This window comes from Ailuropoda melanoleuca, chromosome 3, assembly GCF_002007445.2.
Source record: "Ailuropoda melanoleuca isolate Jingjing chromosome 3, ASM200744v2, whole genome shotgun sequence".
NCBI lineage: Eukaryota > Metazoa > Chordata > Mammalia > Carnivora > Ursidae > Ailuropoda > Ailuropoda melanoleuca.
In genome coordinates this window covers 16,967,619-16,989,639 of record NC_048220.1, presented here as the reverse complement: position 1 = coordinate 16,989,639, position 22,021 = coordinate 16,967,619, and the positions used below count along the sequence as shown (strand labels likewise).

General features: G+C 43.2%; 1 protein-coding gene across 1 annotated transcript in view; it reads left to right on the top strand.

The window, feature by feature from the left end:
* The first annotated feature begins 5,721 nt into the window (after window positions 1-5,721).
* MARCHF3 (membrane associated ring-CH-type finger 3) overlaps window positions 5,722-22,021 on the top strand; it is a 136,363-nt gene continuing 120,063 nt past the window's right edge. Inside the window, exon 1 of the mRNA XM_002918078.4 lies at window positions 5,722-5,947. The gene's annotated coding sequence lies outside the window, so the exon portion shown is untranslated. The remainder of the gene's footprint in view (window positions 5,948-22,021) is intronic.

Genomic DNA, 22,021 nt, shown 5'->3' with positions numbered 1-22,021 from the left:
CAAAATGCTACCCATCTCTCAAGGGCCACATATCCACTGTCTCCAGGAATCTTAGAGGACTCATCTTCTCCTCCTCTAAGCCCTGGTCCTGGTCCTTACTGTCTAGAGACATAACCACAAAACACTTATTGCCCCAGCAGACTCCCTGCAAAGCAGAAACCACGTATACGGTTCCCATCACTGTGCATCCCACTCTGTGATGCCTTGCCAAGAGTAGGTGCTGAATAGATTCATGATTGAATAAATGTACAATTTCTCACCCTGCCCCTGTTGCGCTCTTGGACAAAACACTTTGCCTCCTTCAGTCTCAGTTGCCTCAGCTGTGAACAGAGGATAACTCTGCATGGATGTACTCCCCAGGTGTGCTGGGAAGAATAAATGAATGACTGAAAAGCAATTTGAAAATGTAAAATGAAATGCTATATATAAATGTTACATAATCAAAATCATTTCCCTCTGTATTATGTTTTATTTGGCTTTATATCTTGGAGTTCTTTGTGGGTTTCAGAATCTCACAGATGCAAAACCATCCACATTAGCACCTAAATTCTCTTGGGTAATAAACGATTGTGTGTATTATAGCTCACGGCTACTTCTCCCTGGCATACTTACACATGAATCTGTCATAATTTGGGGGTATTCATAATAACTAATGATACAATTCATTTCTAAGGGATAATCCATTTTTTCCTTCTTTAGCCAGTTACTGTTCCCATACTGCTGCCTCAAGGGAATTAACTTCCATTAAACCCCAAATCCAGATGATGAGCACACTGTTTGGAAGCCGAAATTGAGGAGCTTACAGTCTGAGACCTGGAAAGTGGTTTGGGGTTTTGAAGCACTACTTGTTTTCTATGGTTCTTTTTGTCCCCAGTTCTGAATCCCTCATTCCCTTTATTGTAATGTATGTGTTACCAAGTGCTCAATGCAGCCTCATTTCCCAGGTGCAAGGAAAGACTGGATTAGCCCTTTCCACAAGAAAACGGGCAACGCTAGTTTAAAATACTATTACTAAAAGAGGCTTCTGACTTTTAGTCCACTGCAGGACATGAATCCTAGAATGGTCCCTTCACGAAGATAGCAACCCTGAGGAAGAAGAGACAGTAGCGACATAAGAGGGTGACTGTGAGCAACAAGCGAGTAATTTGATGAAAAGCCGTGGAACAGTGCAGGACACATGGTGAGTGCTCAGTAAATATTAGGAATTGTTGTTATTGGCAGACGGCCCATTATGAGCCCAGCCCTGTGCTAAGAATTACAGAGAGCTTCTCAGTTGAGATTCATAACAAGCCAATGAGAAAAAACTCAACACTCTTCATTCCCACCCCATTTGGCTCAGAGAAGCTCAGCACCTTGTCCAAGGTCTCAAAGTTAGGAAGCAATGGGAAGAAAATCCAACCTTCAGTCTATTGTGTTTCTAGAGCCCATATTCTTTGTCCTGTTTCTTAGACCACCCTACGGTTCTAAGGGCTGGGAGTCTATTTTTCCTCCCTTGTATATATGACCCTCCCTTTCCAAATTCCTCAGTGTTACTCATTCTGTTATGAAGTTTTAAAATTACGAGTATTTTTCAACCTCTTCTAGTGGCCTTTTGACCAATGTATGTAATTTTATGTATCAGGCCATTTTTCTAAGACTATTCTAGTCTCTCATCAGACTTGTACTCATAGTGGCCTCCATTTTTAAGAAGTTCAGTGCAGTTTTTCTTCCAGGGCATGTATGAGGAGATCCTATGTTTTTGTAGAACGGAGGCTTCCCTATCCCACGCATTTCTGTGACATTTTTACTTGGTTGGACCTGTGGCAATAACACTCACAGGGGACACATGCACTGTCATTTAAATGCATGAGACATCATTGTTTTGTGGGTGGTAGCGCCCTGGCTGCAGACATAATATCAGAGCAATCCCTCTGTTACAAAACATCTCCTAGTTGTGGTGTGTAAACTAACATCATACTTGAGTTTGCAAAATCGCCTACATGATATTTGGTCCTCTATATGGCAATTAATATTTCAAAGAGCCTTATCATGAGTTATCTCTCCTCTCTGTGAGATTAATCAGAAGTATCGCTGCAGTTTCATAGTTGGGAAACTCAGGTATGGGAAGGTTAATGGCTTACCCGTAGTCTTAGAATGAACCTATAGCTAGCTGGTATTAGAATCTGCTGCTTCTGATTGCATTTCTTTGCTAAGGTCTTTAGCTCGGTCTGTTCAAATTCTGAATAATTTTCAAAGTGAATACTTCTTGAGAGAGGTGGTGAAAATGGAAAAAGAGGGAAAAACAGTATTCACTTAAGCAAAGCTTCCAAAAACATTTGGTAATCAAAGAACAAGGATTGTGAGGGCCCTTTTTCCTCATTTCCATTTATAGAATGAAAGGACAATAATCCAATGAGATTAAAATGAATAGAAATTCCAAGTGTAGAGAGGAATTGTTCTGTCCACGCTATTTTCCTATTTCAACATCATTTTGTTCTTTTCAACAGTCACTATTGCTATAAATGTCATGTATTTGCAGTGCTTTGTAACCACTGTCATCACGTCCCCCTAAGCAGCTAAACAGAGTGGGCCAGTTCTGCCACTGCGATTTTACTGCGAGGAAGCGAGAGTAAATGAAGGTTAAGCAGCACTCAAAGCTCAGATTAGAACTCACAGCTCCTATCAGTCACATCCTTTAGAAATTTAGAAGGTTCCAAAATATTGTGTCAGTGTCAGAGATGGGTGACAGTGCCTGAAGGCAAATTTGCTCACCACGCACACCACCACAAAAGGACCAGCCCTGCTTCCACGGTCTCACGTCAAACTTCTCGCTCCCAAGCCATTCCACGAACTTCCTCATCTCTTTGAGGGAAAGAAAGTTCCTTCAGTAAAACAGGTTAATACTAAACAGGTGACTTCTATGTCCAGATTTCCATGGTTTTCTGTTTGTTTCATACAGATAGGACAATAATGAATTCTTTTTTTTTTTTTTAAAGATTTTATTTATTTATTCGACAGAGATAGAGACAGCTAGCGAGAGAGGGAACACAAGCAGGGGGGAGTGGGAGAGGAAGAAGCGCTCACAGCAGAGGAGCCTGACGTGGGGCTCGATCCCATAACGCTGGGATCACGCCCTGAGCCGAAGGCAGACGCTTTACCGCTCTGCCACCCAGGCGCCCCGATAATGAATTCTTACACAAGTAATAGATCTCCTTTTCCCTTGTAGAATATGGAGATGGCCAAAACTCAAGAGATCATTGGGAGAATGACAGCCAAAGGAAGAAGTCTGTGCCAGTGATACCAATTAAAAAAGAAGATGGTATGAAAATGTGAATGAGTCTAGACATGCTGTCTCTTATGTGTCATCCATTCTACAAAGGAAAATGGGACCAGTAACTTGTCCAAGAACCCGTGGACAATCATGTCTGTATGAAACAAACAGACGGAAAACCTTAGAAATCAGGAAACGGACATCTCTCGTCTAGTTCTAACTTCTTTCATAAAAACAATTTCCTATTTCCTTTTTTCATCATCTAACATAAATACTATAGCGAGTACAGTCAACAGGCAATGTTTGGCTCCTATTGCCAAGGTGATTTTTAAAATAATCACTAGCATCTGTAAAAAACCTTCACAAGGTGTGAATATGATAAACACTGTTGGCCAACTTTTTCTCTAGCTATATCCAGGGGTGGGGGAAAAAAAAGAATCCAAGGAAATACATTTTTCCCCTGATGCCCCCATCCCAACCTAGGCAGAGACCTGGTGTGTATTCCATTCAGGCTGTCTACAGGTAATTCCTTGTGGGCAAATGCCATTCTCTCAAGACACTAAGCAGCATGGTAAGCAACTGTTGCAACTGAATGGAATAGACTCCCTTGCCTGTACCTGTCTTTCGATCCACTAAACGAGGAAGGGCTTAAATACATGCAATTTCTGCATCACAAATCAATTTTCAGGGCCTACTAAGGACTGTCCAGACCCTGATTTTCTTGCCTGACAGCCTGCCTTATGGACCTTCCCCCACTGAGACAGGGAGCTGAGGAGACACCATTTGAGATTCAAACCAGGCCCAAGCTCACCTCAGAGCTGTAGCCTTCCCTGTGGTTGGGCCATTTCACTCCTTTTCAGCTACAAGCCTTTTGCCTTCCTTCTTGCCAGGGACTCTCATTAGAAATTGCTCATGAGAGCTGAGCAGGTCCTTAGGAGGTCCTTAGGAGGGCCAAGCTGCCACTGAATAATTCCTGTAAAGGTCCACAGTCCCTAACACATGAGAAACTAAAACCTTCAGGACTTCTGAATCTGAGGGAGCCAATGGTCAGTGAGGAAAGTGTCAGGGCACCAGAAACCCTGACCCTTTTCCTGCCTTGCTGAACTTCCTTTTACTAACATGGTTTGAATGCCTACTTACGGCAGGCGCAGCTCCAGGTACAGAGGCCGCTACGCACCCAAAGCTACGGTCTGGGGCTTGCTAGCACTCTAGGCCTCAGCCTGGAAGGCAGCACGCAACCCTTTGCTGTTTGACTTGTTATACCCACAGCTCCGTGTGTGTAGCTGCAGCCAAGGGAAGGGCTTAAAAACAGGCTGAGGAGTCTATCCGCCTACAAAAGGAGCAACAGTGACCCGGCCGGCCAGAGCCCACAGAGCCTTCTTCAGCCGAGACCGGCCCAGGGAGCTCAGGCTCCTCCGGTGCCCGCCGCTAGGGAGGTCCCTGGGCTCGGTCCAGGGACTTCGGAAGGGGTAGGGGCCGTGCATGTGCACCGTGGGACCCACGTGGCTCGCTCGGAGGCGTTCCTGCCCTCGAGGTTGGGCTCCGGGCCCTCTGGCGGACCCAACAGACAGCAGCAGGAGGAACAGCGCTGCGGCTGCCTCCCCACAGGGCAGCCCGACCTCCGATTGGGTCTTGGGGGCTCCGGCGCCGTCTAGCGCCCGAGCCCCCCTTTCGCCCCCGGGCTCTGCCCAAGTGCCTCAGGCGCTTTGGGTCGGGAAGGGCGCCAAGGCGTCTGGTACGGTTCCCTGCAGCAGGTGGTATGAAAGAAGGGCTGAGGAGGGGGACGTGTAATGAACTTTCCAGGAGGTCCGCAGAGTCGGAGTTTCTTTCGGAAAGAACCACCAAACCGCAACCAGAACCTTTTCCAGAGAGTCCGGAGCTCCCAGTTTCGGGCCCGGGCCTCCAACTGTGACTGGGTGATGTGGCCCGGGGCTCACCCTCTTTGGGTCTCGGTTTCCTCAGACAGCTGGAGCTCCTTCGGGGCCAAGTTCGGCGTCTCCCGCGGACGCCAGGTGTGGGCGTTGTCGACCCGGAGTCGGTCCGCGCTGCGGCTGAGCTTCTCGCTCCACAGCTCGCCGACACGCCGCGACCCCTAGGGGTCTGGGTGGCCCCAAGCCTCTCTCAGCCAGGGCCTCCTGGGGCCGCCACTTCCCTCCCAAGGCGCCCGAATCCCGGAGCAGCTGCCCCCACAGCGGTAGTCCGCAACCCCGACTCCCCACTGCACCCAACTTCTCCGCCGCCGGCGCGACTCCGCGCCAGCCCTTGGCTGTGACCGATTGGACCGCGGCGGCGGGGCGGAGCCGGGCACTCGGCCCGGCCCACAGCCTCCCGGATTCCTGGAGTAACCGCGATTGGCTGAGGGCTCCGCCAGTCACGGGTTAAAGGCGCCCCGCCTCCGCGGGGCTGGCCCAGGGCTGACTCCGCCCCGCCCGCCGCGCGGCCCCGCCTCCCTCCGGAGCCGGGTAGCCTCAGCCCGGCGGTCCGCCTCATTCGCTGAGCAGGTCCCTGAATTGTCAACGCGTTCCGGGCGGCTGCTGAGCCGGGGCGCCCGCCGGGCTTGTTGTGCTCCCTCGGAGGTGCCTGTCCGAACCGATGTGCGGGGTTCGCTAGGGCGAGAACAGGCGCCGGTTCGGGGCAACTTGGGATTCAGGACCCGCAGCAGGGGCGTCGGTTTGGGATCCGGACTCAGCGAGGAGGGTGAGTGGCCGCGCGCAAGGCGAGCGGCTCCTCTTGGCGCTGTTCGGCGAGCTGGGGGGACTGGACGGGTCTTGGAGGGTGTCGGTGCGTCCGTCCGAGCGTGGCCGCTGTGGGGAGGTCAGGGCCAGACGGGATTTACTCCTTGCCGGTATCGCCACTCCCGAACTTGTTTCAGAGCGTCGCAACTCGGTCCGGGACGCGGCTCTGCGTTTTCACCAACTTGGCATGTTATAATTGCCATCATTAGGTGGGGCCTGGGGACGTGTCCCCTGGCCCTCTGCGGCGGCGACAGGCGCACTGGGGGCGGCCTCCGTCCCCAGTCGTGTACCGACAGCAGTTCCTAGATGGCTTGAGGACGGGTTTCTGAAAAATTAACCCGCGCCGGAGGCGGTGCGGCTCGATAACCGGGCGGAGGTGTCTGAGCTGTAGCCTGAGCCAGCGACCATCGTCTTCGGGGTGGGTCTTCAGCGGTCAGAGAACTTAAGTGACCAGCTACGTTCTCTCGCAGGGGCTTCAGTGCTTTGCAATTACTGAGAGGAATTGACAGCGCGGTTATTAAACTTTGTAAAGTAATTACTTTCTATTAGCACTTGTATCCACATCCCTCATGAGGTGTTCGGACCTTCACATCACCTGCAAGGTGTACCCGAAGGACTTCGTTAGGACCAGGGGGAGCTGCTGTCTATCCCAGTGCAGGGAGCCCGGGAAAATCCTAGACGAGACCGTGAAAGGGACCACCAGGCTGGTCGGTTGGTGTTTAAGTGGTGAAGTTGTGACAGGAACTGACAACACAGGATTCAAGGTTAAACCTGACACTTCATTTGTGACCCAGTCTAGGATATTTTTCCTCTGTGTCCTAATGATAAGGGCTCAAAGCAGCTGGTTTTTCTGAGGGCAGTTACATACATGTAGTTTATATTATGTGTGGACTCAATAGAACTAAATATAATATTTTCTTGTAATTCTTATTGGATGTGAGTGAGAGCTTATTGAGCATTCTACAGACTTGGGTGCACAATTTGGGAACATTTTGATCTTTGAAAATATATAAAAACGTTGAGAGATAGAACTATTCATGCTTGTATATGCATATGTAGATGTGCCTGTGTGTGTGTGTATGTGTGTGTGTGTGTGTGTAAAATTGATAGGTGAATAAGATAGAAATATATGGAGGGGAAACAGCCTTGAACTTGCTCTGTGTGGAGAGATAGACCCTCCGATCTATGGGGTGTATGATGAGCATGTGTGTATGCATGTCTGAATCTGCCTGGTCTGTCTGGGTCAGTGTATATGTCCATGAACTTTATGAGCATTTAGTTCAATACCACTCGGTACAGATTCCGAGTTCCTGTTTTACAGCCCAGCAGCCGCCAGCCGGCCCATCTGTTAAAACATAACATGTACACTTCAGTCACTTCAGTTGGAGCACTAGGGTGGAGCGTGGGTAGGGGGCAACTCTTGTAGGAACAACATGCTACAGACAAAGACTGCCTCTCAAGTTCTGAACTTGTGATTTTGGTAAGGGAGAAAAGGAGTGCTTGACTCTTCAGTAATGGCAAACTACGTTTTGTGAAATAATTATAACCATGGTTTGGGGAAAGGGAGTTTATAAGAGAAAAAAATAAAATCCCTTTAGAAAATAAATGTGGTGCTTGTCACATTACCATGCAACACTGGTTTACTGCTTTGCAGTAGCGTGTATATCAGAAACTGTTTTCTTTTGCTTCTTAAGAGAATGCATTAAAACTGAATTGTTTTGCACCAAAAAAAAAAAAATCCTTAATAGAAGTAAACAGAGCTTTATTGCAGAGGCTATTTAATCTCTAGAGTTAAGACTGCCTTAGTAATTCTAATGAAACATGTTTTTAGGAATTTATAACCTGGATATAAATTCATGGTCAGCCTAATCACTGGTTACAATGGTTCACAATTTATAGTTTAAGAAATAATAAAAAACCTTTATCACAAAAATTCTGATGACTAAAAGGGTATGGGAGGAGTATAACAGCTTAATAAGTTCCTGTAGTCAAGTGACTGATACTTAAAAAAAACTATAAATGCCTTTAATAACATAATTACTTTTGGTGACAAAATAGAGGCAATATTTTTGAGAAGCATAGTTGATATTTTTCCCAATAATTTTATGCTCATAATTACAGTTTAATAATGGTGTTTATTATTTATTATATGTGGGCAGAATAAACTGGAATGGTTCTTAAGAACTCATCACAAAAAGTACTGTTTTCATTTTTATGGTGCTTAAAACATTTGGGGGAAAATATGCATGTCCCTAATCTGTGAGTGTCTTTAAATTTCTGATGGACTACAAAGACAAAATAATTCTCCTGCCTTGATATGAATCATCAGAATCAACTGGGCTGGTCCTTAGAAATTCAGTTTGTGGGCTGGACTCTCTTCTCTTGGATTTGATTCAGGTGGGGTTTAGTAATCTGTATTTTGAACAAGCACCCCCCCCCAAGTGATTCTGATGCTAGGGATCCCTTCACCACATTTTGAGAAACATTGGAATGGTGTTTATGACATAAAAGAATGATCATAGTCTGTGGATTAATTTAATAAGTAATTGTTCTGATATTTCCAGGTGGCATTTACCAGCCTTGTGAAATTTATGGGCAGCGCTCGAATACTCTGTCCTCAACAATAGCACCTTTGGTTCTGTATTCAGAGTTGTTTTGGAATCCTCAGCTATCAGTATTCCAGGTTAGCCTCAATTCTAAGGAAGTCTTTCTAGAGAAGCAAGGTAGTAAGATCTCTCCCCAGTCTTAGTCCCTCCAATCTGTATTCCAAATCCAGTGGGTTTCTGGGGTGCTCTGAGGTGACTTCGCCAGTCATAACTCACATGGTTGGACATTTCTCCCTGGAGAGTAGAAGAATCTCAGTCCTCAGGAGCCACCTTTGACTCCAAAGCCATTCTAGGCTTGGGGACTAGTACAGATTTACCCAAGATCGAGAATCTCCTTGGGAAGCTGTAGCTGATCTGCCTCTTGGTCAGGAAAGTGCCCTAGGCCAACTATCCAGAGACTAGGTGTTCCCATTTTCCACGACTCATCATTTTGAGCTACCCAATTAATTGGATAGATAGATTTTTCAGCATTGTGGAGAGACGGGTTGACAACTGATTGCTACTTCTCTCTTCAAATCACTGGGAATTTGGACTTATTAATTATTGCCAATCAGTTTTTATTTATAGTTTGATACTGACATTCAGGGTCTATTCTCCCATTTCAGACTGGCGTAATTCTCAATTTAAAACTTCTAAATAAAATTTTAAAGGGAAAGGATCTAACAGAAGCTGTTGTTCTTCCTTCCTTCTACCATCCCCGTACTTAAAAAACCTAATGACTTCTCAGAGGTCAGAAGTGCCTGGAATATTTACTCACCTGATGACAAAAGGACATGGAGGGGCTGGGACACTGAACTGGGATTGTTCCAGGCCACTGGATCATTACTGGGACTTTCACGGAGCAATTTCTGTTTTAAGGAGCACGTGGCAGGCATGTTTATAGGTCACTTATCTTAACAATCCTTTGAGTACAATGCTTCTTTTCCCACTTTGTTACAGATGAGCAAACAGCAGCCACAAAAGAATGATAATATTTAGATCCTGTCTTTTACATTCAAAGATAACACCAATAACTGAGAAACTGGCCTTGCATTTGAATTATTTTTATTTAGCATCATGGTGATATGATAGGATTATGCTTAGTCATTCGTATCATCTATAATTTTTTTTACCTCTTTTTTCAAATTTATTTTTATGTAAAATGTGACCTTGAAAACAGTTTTCTTTCTAAAGTTTACCACCAAATATGATAATTGGTTCAATGACCCTAACCTTAACCAGCCAGGCTTGACCCGGAATGGCAAATAATTTGCTCAAGGTCACAGAGCACAGCGGCAGTAAAGCCTATATGTTGAATTCTTTGGACTCATATTTTAGACCTGTACCACGTTGCTAGTGAGTCTACTTATGCCGCTAGTAATGTTTTATGCTGGCAGAATAGAGTTGTTTATATTTCATTTGCCCAGATTCTACATGATGAATGAACCTAGAAAATTTTAAAAGCCTAACGTATAATCACAGCCCCTGACTGTACAATGAGATTTGTGTGCCTACTTAAAAAACTATGGTAGAATGCTACTTTTCTTGAAACTGGGCTATGGGTCACTGCAAGTTTCTAAGCAACAATTCTTTTTTTTTTTTTTTTTTGGCCATGGCATACTTTTGACAAAATTCTTTGGTAAAAGGAATTTGACAAAGGCTTTTCTAGTTTTTTAGCATTCTTTCCCCACCCGTATTTCCATGGCAAAATCTTCCTATAAGATACTTACTTCTCAAGTCAGTCTGCCCCTTTCACATCTCCTAATACTTAAATGTTGGCCATTTTGACCAGTTTTCCTCCAACATGCCCTTATCAGGCTTCCACCTTCACTTCATAGTTTTTGGGGCCTAGTCACATCCCCTAATATAGAACAGTCACTGAGCTGTAGAAGTTCTACCCTAGCTTTAGTTTTGTGGATTTAACTACAACAACAATAAAAAAAAGAGAAAATAAGAAGAATATCAAAATCACATTGATAAGTGTGTCATATTAGGTATTCTAAGCTTATAGTTTCCATGGGAAATTTAAGATCTAGATGAATGAAGTGACAGATGCACTCATCTGTGGCCTTGCAGACAGACACTCTTCGGACACAAGCTAAGCAATGTAACTGAAGACAGCATTCTAGGTTACAGAAGAAAAACAAATGTTAAGCTCTGAGAAAAGAACTGACAAAAAGTGAAGGGTTGGGGATGGATGGGATAGGGAGAGTGGAGGGAAAGAAGCCCCTCCAGTGAAATGCCAGACAGAGTGGTAAGAAATTTATAGAGGTGCTGATGGTGTGGGGTTTCTTGGGGGCACTGGATTCTGTTTTATATTGTCTTCACAACCCGCTCGCCCTGCTTGCTTTAAATAATTTATTATAGCAGCAGGCCTTCCTCTGGTTAGTTTCCTTTTTTATAACTTTTTCCTTCTCATCTCTGGGTCTAATCAGAGGCATATATAATCGTGTGGCTGCTCTAGAGTCCTTAGGAAAATCCGTGATCAATATCGCTACGTTATAAACCCAGGCTGTTATGTTCTATTTTGCAATGTTTTCTTCCCTGTTATATTAACCGAGTATCTATGTTTTAAACAATATTTTATTAATCTTTGCACAATGAGACTATGGGCTTATTCTTCTTGGCTGGAAATATCTTTGGAGTAATCCATCATCAGAACACCATTGATCTAATGATGTATTTATTGCTCACTATTGTAGCACTGGCAAGAAACCCAGTATGGTTCTAAAAATTTGATTAAAAAGAAATCAAGTTTTTGCAAGGCGTAGCCATCCAATTATGTTAGCAGCTGCCAAGTATATTTTATGCTAAAATATACAGACATATTTCAAGTGAGCAAAATGTGATCTTTTCAAAAGCTTTTAAAACTTTTTGCTATGAGATAAGTAGAACAAGGAGATGCCTCATAATTAAAAAAGTTATAAGTGCACTCCCCATCTCCGTCAAAGGTAAAGTATAGTATTTTTTCGGGTTATGTCTTTAGACACTAAAATGGATAGTTTATCTGTTTCATTGGCAGTAATAAAAACAGTGGTGATGGGGCATCTAGGTGGTTCAGTCGGTTAAGTATCTGCCTTTGGCTTAGGTCATAATTGCAGGGTTCTGGGATCCAGCCCCGGGTCGGGCTCTCGGCTCAGCGGGGAGCCTGCTTCTCCCTCTCCCTCAGCCTGCTTGTGCGCTCTCTCTGACAAATAAATAAATAAAATCTTAAAAAAAAAAAAAAAACTACGCAACAGTGGTGATAAAAACGAGCTCCTAGTCCTTGAACGATTTTCCAAATAATCATTACACATCAAAATTAATTAGCAACAGTAACTGAGTACCTATCATGGGTAGTACCTTTTTTCTACTACTCCAAATGCAGCTCCAGTATTAGTGCCTTTGGGAAGCTTTTCCATGTCCATCTTTGCGCTAGTTTGTACACTGTCCACAGAACCATCTCTTGTAACCCCACCCTCTCCTGACTGGGAGCCGCTGGAGGGCAGGGCCCATACCTCTCATCTTGTGGCTTCTCAAGAAAGGGTATGTAAGAAATAGTTGCTGGGTGCACTAGAGGCTACAAAAAATTACAGGTGAACATTTGCAAGGCCTTCAAAGGATGTGCACAAGGATACTCACCACCAGTTGAAATGGTAGCGATAACTAAATCCAAGCGCCAGACTTCCGGCTCTAGCCCGTCTCAGTGCCTCACGTAACTGTTTCATTTCTGCTCTTCCATCTTCAGAGTTTCCCTCTACTCCATTCCTGCCTTTCCTCCTCTTCTCACTACCTCCCCATTGTGACGTCTTCAGAAATGTCTCCAACTCCACCCACTCCCCCACTAGTCTAGGCCATGTCCCCCAGTTCCCTGTTTTGTTCTCATACTCCTTGTGTCCTATCTTGAACAGGCAGCTAACTCATGGGCCCCACTTTGAGGCTTGGGGCCGCCCGAGTCGCCTATCTTTTGAAATCTCAAATGTACTGGTTCCTTTTGCCATCCAGGGCAGCCAACTGGCTAACTTTGGCTGTGGGAGGCCTGGGGGCCGTGGAGGAACAAGATGGTTGCTGGGCCTATAGGCCACGGATAACCAAAGCTGAGCATAATGGGGAAACCTAACATTTGTGAGTGAAGCTTCTTTTAAAAAATTAAAATTCCAGCAGATTTTTAATTTCAGAGAGGAAATATTTTTCATCTCTAAATCTTTTGTTCAAGAAGCATCCCCTATACAATCACGTACATGAGGTCATCTGATGGCTTAGGTCTAAGTTCTTACCTCAGTTCTTACGTCAGAGTGGCTTACTAAGCTCCTGCTTGGATCATGTGTCCAGGTGGAGTCTATGGAACAGCCAAATTAAGCGTAGAACTGCCGAGGTCAGGGCCTTTAGGATAGACCTTTTATGTTAGATCTTAACGCACTTCAAATGACTACAAGAGATCAAGGACCCCTGTTTCCTGTCTCTTCCGGGAGATTAAGCTTCAGTGAACATAGGTGCTTTCTTCTCGTACCTGCCAAGAAAATATCATTAGAAAACTGAGTGATTACATCTGAAAGTTCTTTAGATGTTCAAGGCAACAGAGAAGATGAGCAATCCTAGATGAGGTCATGGACTCCCTGGTTGCTTTTGGATCTTGTGAGGAGCACTTGCCCCCGCCCGTCCCAAGGCTTCTGCTTTCAGCTGGGTGCTGGGGGCTGGGAGGATTTGAGCCTGGCTCCACGAGGGGAGAGGCAAACATCTGTGGAGCCCATCTCTGTCCCTGTGACCAGTGCACGTTCGCCCTGTGCTGCTTTGCTTTGGCATTTTCTCAGAGCTGTCTTTCAGCGTCCCATGTATCAAATCTTCCTCTTCCACTTTGTGAACATGTTACATAAACTGAGGTTCTCACAGCCAGGAAGTTCTCATCCTTAAGTTTCCCTGATTTTAATTTTTCTCCTAAATTTAGTCTTCCCCCCACCCCCCACATTCATGTTTTCCTCTCTTTAACATTCTCTTTCCCTTCTGTTCAGGTAAGAACTCTACTTTATAAAGTCTGTATTAGAATCAGTGTTCCCATTAATCTATTCCCTGCAGGAGTTAACCACATGTTTGACCATTTTCAAAGGACTTTCCTACAGCATGCCGGTATTTCTTTCCGATGCTAAAAAGAAGACCCTGTTAATGAAGCTTCTCCTGTCTGGGATATTACACACTCTAAACATAGCGCAAAAGGAATCAGCCTTGCAAAACCTCAGTTTTTACCAACTTTACCCATACTTGCTAGTGACACCCCCCTTACCTGCTTAATCACTCTTACTGCCCCCTGCTCACTTTTTATGTCATTAAGAAACAAGATCACAAGCCTCTGCTAGCAATAGACATATTCATGACAACCAAGCAGATGAACCTTTTTACAAATACCCCAACAGGTATACGCTGAATGGGGAAAAGAAGGGCAGGGCTCCCTTGATAATCTTTACAGACAGGACATGTGGAGTGATGCATCTTTTGCTGATAAATTTGTAATCTGTTGTTCTAACTAACCATGGACTATTTCTCCTTTGAGGCTGTGTCATTCATTGCCTTCTAGCTAACATCAACAGTTGTCACTTTTTCCTTTTCCTTCAGAACTATGGGCAGTGAATTTCAGGTTTCTCTCCTTCATTTATTTTATTTAATCTTTATTTTTTGATGTTTCAGGTGGCTTAATCTGGTTTACCTACTTAAATTATGTTTTAACCTCTGTGGATATTTTTCTACCACTTTCCAGCCCTTGACAACATCTTACAATTAGACACCATCCTTACATTGAATGCATTTCCATTTTCGCTGCAGATCAGTAATGAAGATGTTAAGTGGAATCCTGATAGTGACCCTTTCAAAAGCTAAGGCACCATTTGCTATTCTGTCTTAATTATGGTCTCTTAGCAAATTTTCATCAGTTATAATGTCCACCCCATTTGATAAGTAATGTTTCTCAAATACTGTACAAAATTATAAAATCTATGTGCCTTATATTTTCTGCTCTCCATTACGGGTGAAATTTATAATTCTGTAATTTTCTTATAGGAAAAATACTTATTAGACTGGAATGGCTAATTTGGTTGCAAGCCATACTGCTTTTTGCCTATTGTGAACCCTTAGACATTTACGTGATCTTCTATTTTACCTCATTCCCAACCCCCACCAGCACCTCTGCCAGCAGTAACCCCACTCCAACATTTCCCTCTACAGTCAGTTAGCATCCATGCTTTTTTGGTAGGATGGATATTTTATTTTACCAGTCCCTAATATTTTCAATTCTAAAATAACTCTACATAGCTAAAACAAAAATAGCCAAGTGTTCTGTAATAATTATGATATTTCCCCCTTCTTTTCTAGGCAGGTCTGTCTCCTGATTATAAATCATAATATTGCACCTCTTCTCCGGAGTGCTTTTGCCCCTTAATCCTCTTGTCCCAGTGGAGTGTGAAGCTGCTTCGGCTTCCTTGGTATCTGACCTGTGCCTGGGATCTGTGCTAGTCCTACATGGTCCCTGTTGAAGTACTTGTAATTGGGTAAGGGCTCAGAACTGGAAGCCTTATGGAACATAAGCCCAGGGAGGGGTGTGCTTCACTTAGGTCCTCAGGGAAAAACATATAAACTAGGCAGATGGAAGGTAAAAGTCCAAGTTTTTAAACACAGAAAGTCAGAAATAAACTATTTGGTACCAGCTACTTAGACCAAAACATCATCTTCCTGTTGTGATTTCTGAGGTGTTTTCCCCTCGGACTTTTCCGGGTGACCATCCCAGTGTTGTAAATTAAAATGCTGTATCACCTCATATCCAGAATTTTGGAGTTCATGAGCTAGATTCAGAATTCCTCATTCCATTCCTAGAGCTTCTCAGAGACAAAGAAACAAGTGGTGTTTCCAAATGGAAATGCCCATGGAAAGGTGATGTGGTCCACTTGCTAGGAAACCTGCACACAACACAAGATGCCAACTCAAATTGACCTACACAGTAAGGAAGTGTATTATCTCATGTGAGAAGCAGGGCAGACAGCAGGATTAGTTGATTTAGTGGCACAATTAACGTCACCAAAGATACAGGTTCCTTTCATCTCTCTGCCACTGTCATCCTTAGTCTTCACTCCAAGACTAGTTCTTACCTTCTTGGCAAGATGGCTTCAGTTGTTCAGATATCACTCGTGGGCATGACAACATCTAGAGCACAGAGCACAATATCTAGTTACCCTCCCAGGTTCTCCTTTTGAGGGAGATTAAAATAGTACTAAGAAGAGTCTGAGAAGACCTGTCTTCTTATCTCATTGATTAGAAAAGCATCACATGCTCCATCTCTAAATCAGCCACTAGCAAGATGTTCTCCATCGTGGCCTGAGGGAAGGGAGAGGTGAATTTGAACAATATTAGGATTCTGTTAGTAAAAAAGAAGTATGTGTTGGGAGTGAGGGGGCAAGAGATGTCGGCAATAAATGTAAGTGGTCTACCTATACATTGTGACTTGGAAAGTAACTCTGAAATTCCCTTTATGACTACTGTGTAGTTGGTAGGTACCACTGAAATGCTCTACGTTTCTGGACACAAAATGGCTAAGCTAGGTTGACAGGGAGAGAAAAGCCACAGTGCAGACTAGTTAAGGCCAGAGAAATGAGCCAAGATCAATAATTATTGTGATTAGAATCACAATAAACCCTAATGAATTCAAATGTACTAATTTATGTCTATTTGTACTCAATAAGTATATGATCTTTACTGAATAAAAACGATTAAAATGATTTGCTGATTTCTCAATTCTATATTTCAGATATATCATTTTGCATTATTGGTCCCCTTGAATGTAAACATTTTTTGTTAACCTTATTTACATATCATAGCATTAACAATAATGAAGATTACCGATGATTGTAACTGGCCATGATTTATTGAGTGCCCTTTTATAAATTAGGAATTTAGCATCCAAGAAGAGCTAGTCATTTGCTGAGCTCACTTAGCTGCTGAGTGGTTAAGCTAGGATTTGGACTTAGGTTCATTTGCCTGTGTCCCTTCCCTGCTTTTCACAGCTTCTCTTTCCCCAAGACTACCATGGCCTGCATGCTAGGGCCCTGCCCATCTCTGTGACCTCATTACTTACCCTCTTGCCTTTACTAGTTGTCCCACCACGTAAGCTGGTCTCATTCTCACCTTTGACCCTCTGCATCTGCTGTGCCCTCTGCTTGGATCACATGTCCCCACTCCTATGGCTCCATTCCTTTCCTTCAGTGCTCCCCTTCACAGTTCCCTCCCAGGACCATCCCAACTGATCTGCTTAGGGGAGCCCTCCCCCCATCCTCTGTTTCTGCTCCATTTTCCTTTTTCTTCTGTCATATTTGCCATAACCTTATATCATTTACCTGCCTATCTACTTGTTTTTGTCTGTTCCTACTAGAATTTAAGTTCCACAAGGACAGAGACCCTGGCTGTATTTGTAAAATGAATGAAAAATCAAGTGACCAAGTTAATGAAGAAATGAATATTTAGACGTTTTGACCTCTTGTAATCCACAGGCTGCCTTTTTGTCCCACACAAGGTCTAAAGGAGGATGACAGTTGCCACTGAGCTGAGTACATGCACTTTACATTTTTCTCCTATGAAATCTGGGAACTTAACAAAACCTACTTTTCTCTCTCTGAGGGCAAAATAAGAGATAGATATCAGAATTCTTCAGGGAAAGGGTAGACTTGTCATAGTAGTATTACATAAAGGTTTTAAGAGAACTTGGTAGAAGAGGAAAATTTGAGTAATATTCTTAGCTGCAGTTTTTATACTGATTATCATTTAAAGGATGCCAGCTCCTTTAATGTTAGGCATAACCCCTTAAAAAATAGAGGTAGATATATAAAGCTAAATTGTAAATTGGAAGAATTGTAATTGCATGATAATTTACAGTGACAAATTTACTTAAACAAAATTGTTTTCTCTACTTACACATAATTTTTCATTTGAACTCATGTATGTACCAAAATAATTTATTCCTAGAACTGTGTTCTTAATTATTCTGAGGTAATTATGAAGGTGCAAATTGAAAAATAGCTTTACCTCCCATGTTAATTTGGAAGGGATTGACAGAAATGAAGCAGTGCCTGCCCAAAGTCCCTTTTCTCTGGCTTTCAGCTCAGGACCTTCTCAACTAAAATACATGCTCTTGTGTTTTCCTTTCGCTGTCATTCTGTGGGCTGCTGTGTCATTTGCTAAATACATTGTGAACCATTATTTTCCGAGGCTTCCAGGGTGACTTTACTACCCAACCAAATAAATCACCATTTCCCCCTTTGACAGGAACTTCACACTCCCCTCCAATCTGCTCATCTTCGCCAGATCTTTCCCCAGGTGACCTCGCCAACCATGGCATCTCTCTCTGTGGAAGGGATCAGTCTAAACCCACTTGGCGCTGTTGTCTGCCTTCTCTGCTTCCCGCTATCACAAAAACCTGTTAGAGTCATTACTATGAAATACACTTTGCAGTTAAACTCCTTGTATCAGACTTCCAGAAGCAGATCGAAATTTTATGGCGAGTAGAAATACATCTATATTTGACAGTAATTTTTAATCTAGTTCTTCCAGGTTGTTTTTATGTTTTGGATCAAAGACAAGTCAGAAAAAAACTGAAGGGGGAAGAAAGGGAAGAGGATATTTTGACGTGGTACCTACCAACTACACAATCTATTTTGATAGATTTGGGTGTGTAATTGGGTAAGAGCCCATCAGGACCCAAGTGACAAGGAGATGAGTAATCAAAGGGCTGGGTCAGCATATCATTATTTAAAATAGGCGGGCGCATGGTCTACATAAGCTCTTGAGAGACTGCCTTTGACAGGGTAGTTTTCATATACAGTAGATTGGTGCTTTTATGGCTCGACAAAGGCTTTGTTTCTTTCTCCCCCCCCCCTTTTTTTTTTTTGCTTTCTAAACTGTGTGGGTGGGTAACAGCATGGGGTTATAGAAAATGTATAGCAAAAGCAGTAGCAATGAGAAAGAATCCATAATGGGTACACACATATTGCTGGAATATTTCCCAAGTACTTGGGGGGGTGGCAATGAAGCTTCTTTGGCAGAGGCAAAGTGGAACATGTGCTTTTCCATGTGTGAACACACTGTGCTTTGAAAGGCCCTTTATGATTCACAAAAGCAGCTGCTTTCGAGCTGGTGTAGCCACAGAGTGTAGGAGACTCACTGAAATCGGTGTATTGCAGACTCCTGGCATGTGTTTCGGAGATTGGGTTAAGTTTGGGGAATCTTGCTTAATTCACAAGTGACATGGAATAAGTACTTTTCATTAGCATGTGGGACCCTTTGTTCATTTCTTTAGGGTTCGTGGGTCAAAGTTAGCAAGCCTTAAAATTGTGAACAGTTGTCTGTTATGTTACATGCATACATACAGACATAAATTTGTATAGTTGGCTCTCTTTTTAATTTTGAAAACTATGCGTGGCAGTTCTACTTTGCCTAGTAAATCCACTTTCCGGAGTTACTGGTCAGATATATTTTGTTGTATTGTAAGCCTTCCTTGCTAGATAGTTGTGATCTTATTATGCATTGTGTTTTGGTGACTTTTTAGTTTTGACTGTAGTTTTACCTAATAAATCCTGTGGGTTTTTTTTTTCTTTTGTACACCTCTATTCCATTTCTGAGTGCTAGCTTCTGTCTACTCTTTTATGATCACTAATAAGTTATTTTCATTCCTCTTGAAGATTTCAAACCCCAATAACACCAGCAGTGTTGTTTCCTATCACCTTCAATAAGACTCATTTGTTTCCAGTTCCTCGAACAAGATAAGTAACTAGGGCATGATTCTTTCACTTTTTGCTAGTTTTCAGTTTATTGGATACTGACATAACGTAGCATTTGCACAATTCGCTTTAAAAAAAAAAAGATGATAGCTTTTTGTTTTTAACGTGTCACAACTATTATGTTTCTAAATGACAAAGCAAAAAAGATTACCACAAAATAAGATTAGTGTGGATATCTTGAACTGGAAATCATTTGAAATGTTTCATGGCTACACTTTGTGCTAAATATAAAAATAATTGTGTTTCCCATGTGTGAGCATCAAAAGCCCCAGTTGGAAAAGCACATGGTATAGCAAGTAGGTCACTATTGATGGTAGAACATGAGACAGGAAATGTCACAGCTAAGATTAGAGGCCCAAGCAATATGTCTCGCCATGCTTGCTCCATTGTTCATTCTAAGTGGAAGGCCTCAACAGGGTATAACTAACTTTAGCCCAATTTGAAAGTATTAGCTAGGATAGCCTTTTAATCTGTCATTTCCATTTGTTTCTAGATAACTCACTTTCCCAGTTGGGCAAAATAATTGAACTGCTTGGATTCACACATTGGCAGACCTCTGAATACCAATTAAAATGGGAGCCTTTACATTCTAAAAGTATAAAGGGGAGGCAATACTCAGCTATACAAAATCATAGCTACAGATTTACCTGGTGTTTGAAATCACTAACTAGGAGTGAGCAATTGGTTAAAAATGAATTCTCTGAAAATCTCATTTATCTTCATATTTGAAGGTGAGGTGGTGTGGGGATGTGGGGGGATGCTTTTAGGAAATCCAGTTACCTTTCCTCTTCTTTTTTGAGGAGTATGAGGAAGATTTATTATTTATACATGGGAATTTTCACCACAGAGTGTGCTCAAATTTGCATACATTTGCATATTCTAATATTTAAATAAAAGGCTAGGAAGGAAATTGTGCTCTCCTGGGTCGGCCCCCATCTGAGGCATTATTTTTGGGGGGCGAGGGGAGCAGTCCAAGATGGAGCCTCAGATTCAGAGGGAAGCCATCCCCTCATGCTACATTAGGCAAGAGAGCCGGCAGCTATTTGGATGAGTAGGTGGAAGCACGCTGAGATGATTGAATTTGAATCCGTGGCTCGAGTGCGGAGTATTCGTTCACTTCTAGCACCAAGTCCTTCCCAGAAACAGCCTGGCTTGCGGAGTCCATGTATTCTGCGTGCAAAGTCTCACTTCTTGAATCTCAGAGGCCTTCCTAGGCTCCTGTTTTCAAAGGTCATTAATACAGATTAAAACCCTCCACTTTGAGGATTACTTCATGCCGGTTATAACTTTCAAGAGGGGAGGCGAGTGGTGTGGGGGCTCAGTGGAGTAAGTGTTTTGACAGTGTTTTTACTCTTTATTCCTTCTCCAGCTTAAATACAGAGCCTACATTTTTTATACCTGATCTGTTAAGATGCACAGCTCTTAACAGAAATCTCTCTGGAATGAAAATTCTGGGAATGGTTTCCATTTGGCAGTAAGAGGAGTTGGCTTCTGATGGGAGAAAACACAAGCGATGTGGCCGTTGAGAATGTGCCATTGTGTGCCTCTGGTTCTCACCCCCGATGAAGCTAGCTGCTTGTGAGCTGTGGAGTGAGCTCATTTTCTAGACCTCTGTCAGAGAGTGTCAGTTGACAGGGGTTGGCGGCAACATCCTGGAAAACATTTTGGAGCGTGTGGAATAGGTTTTTGCTTTGGAAATCTTTGGGAAAAAAAATCCCTTTTCTAGTTTTAAAAATGTATGAGTAACTAATAAATATTTACATCTTCAGGTGACTTGTGGAACACTTTACCATCTTATGAAATTGGTTATCTAATTTTAGTTTCTGCTCTGAGATTTCTCTTTGATATCATCATAAATGACTGCATGGCCAGGCCCCCCATTCTGCTTGCACCCCATTCGGAACCCTGAGCCAGGTCCTGCCCCACCTCTGATTAAAGGTAGACGTAGAGCAAGGCACCAGGCTCCTTTCTGGGAAAGGAATGGAAAACTGGATTTTTTCTGTGGACTCATTCTGGTGTTAACACTGTATGATTCTATTCATCTTTCAAAGCCTGTTTATTTTTCCTTTCTATAGAGAGCAAGATGTAAAACTGTCTGGTTGGTAACTTTTAATTGTAAGGGGAATACTCACCAGGTGACTAGCTGGCTGCTTAAATCCCTATTTTGGCTGTTTCTTTTATCTGTGATGTATACAAGAACTCAAATACAATGTGTCTGATCACAAATTCCAAGCAAGAGTGGGTTTCATTCTTCAGTGCCAGAAGCAATTTGGGGGGTGGTGGGGATTGGGAGTGGTAGGTTGGGGAGTTCTGGTTTCCTAAGAAAATCAAAAGAGGGAACCCAGGGGGTTCCTGGGTGGCTCAGTTTGGTTAAGCGAAGGTCATGATCCCTGGGGGTTCTGGGATCCAGCCCGATTGAGCCCCGAATTGGGCCCCGTGCTTGGCAAGGGGTCTGCTTCTCCTTCTCCCTCTGCCCCCACTCTCTCCCCGCTCCTGCTCTCTCAAATAAAAATAAAAAATAAAAATCTTAAAAAAGAAAAAAAAGAGAAAGAAGAGAGGGCATCCATTATGTAAACATATAACAGGAACCCAGTGCGGATTCACACAGTTAATAACCTCTGTCTCTTTGTATAGGAAATACACTATCAGTGCTTATAAACCTGT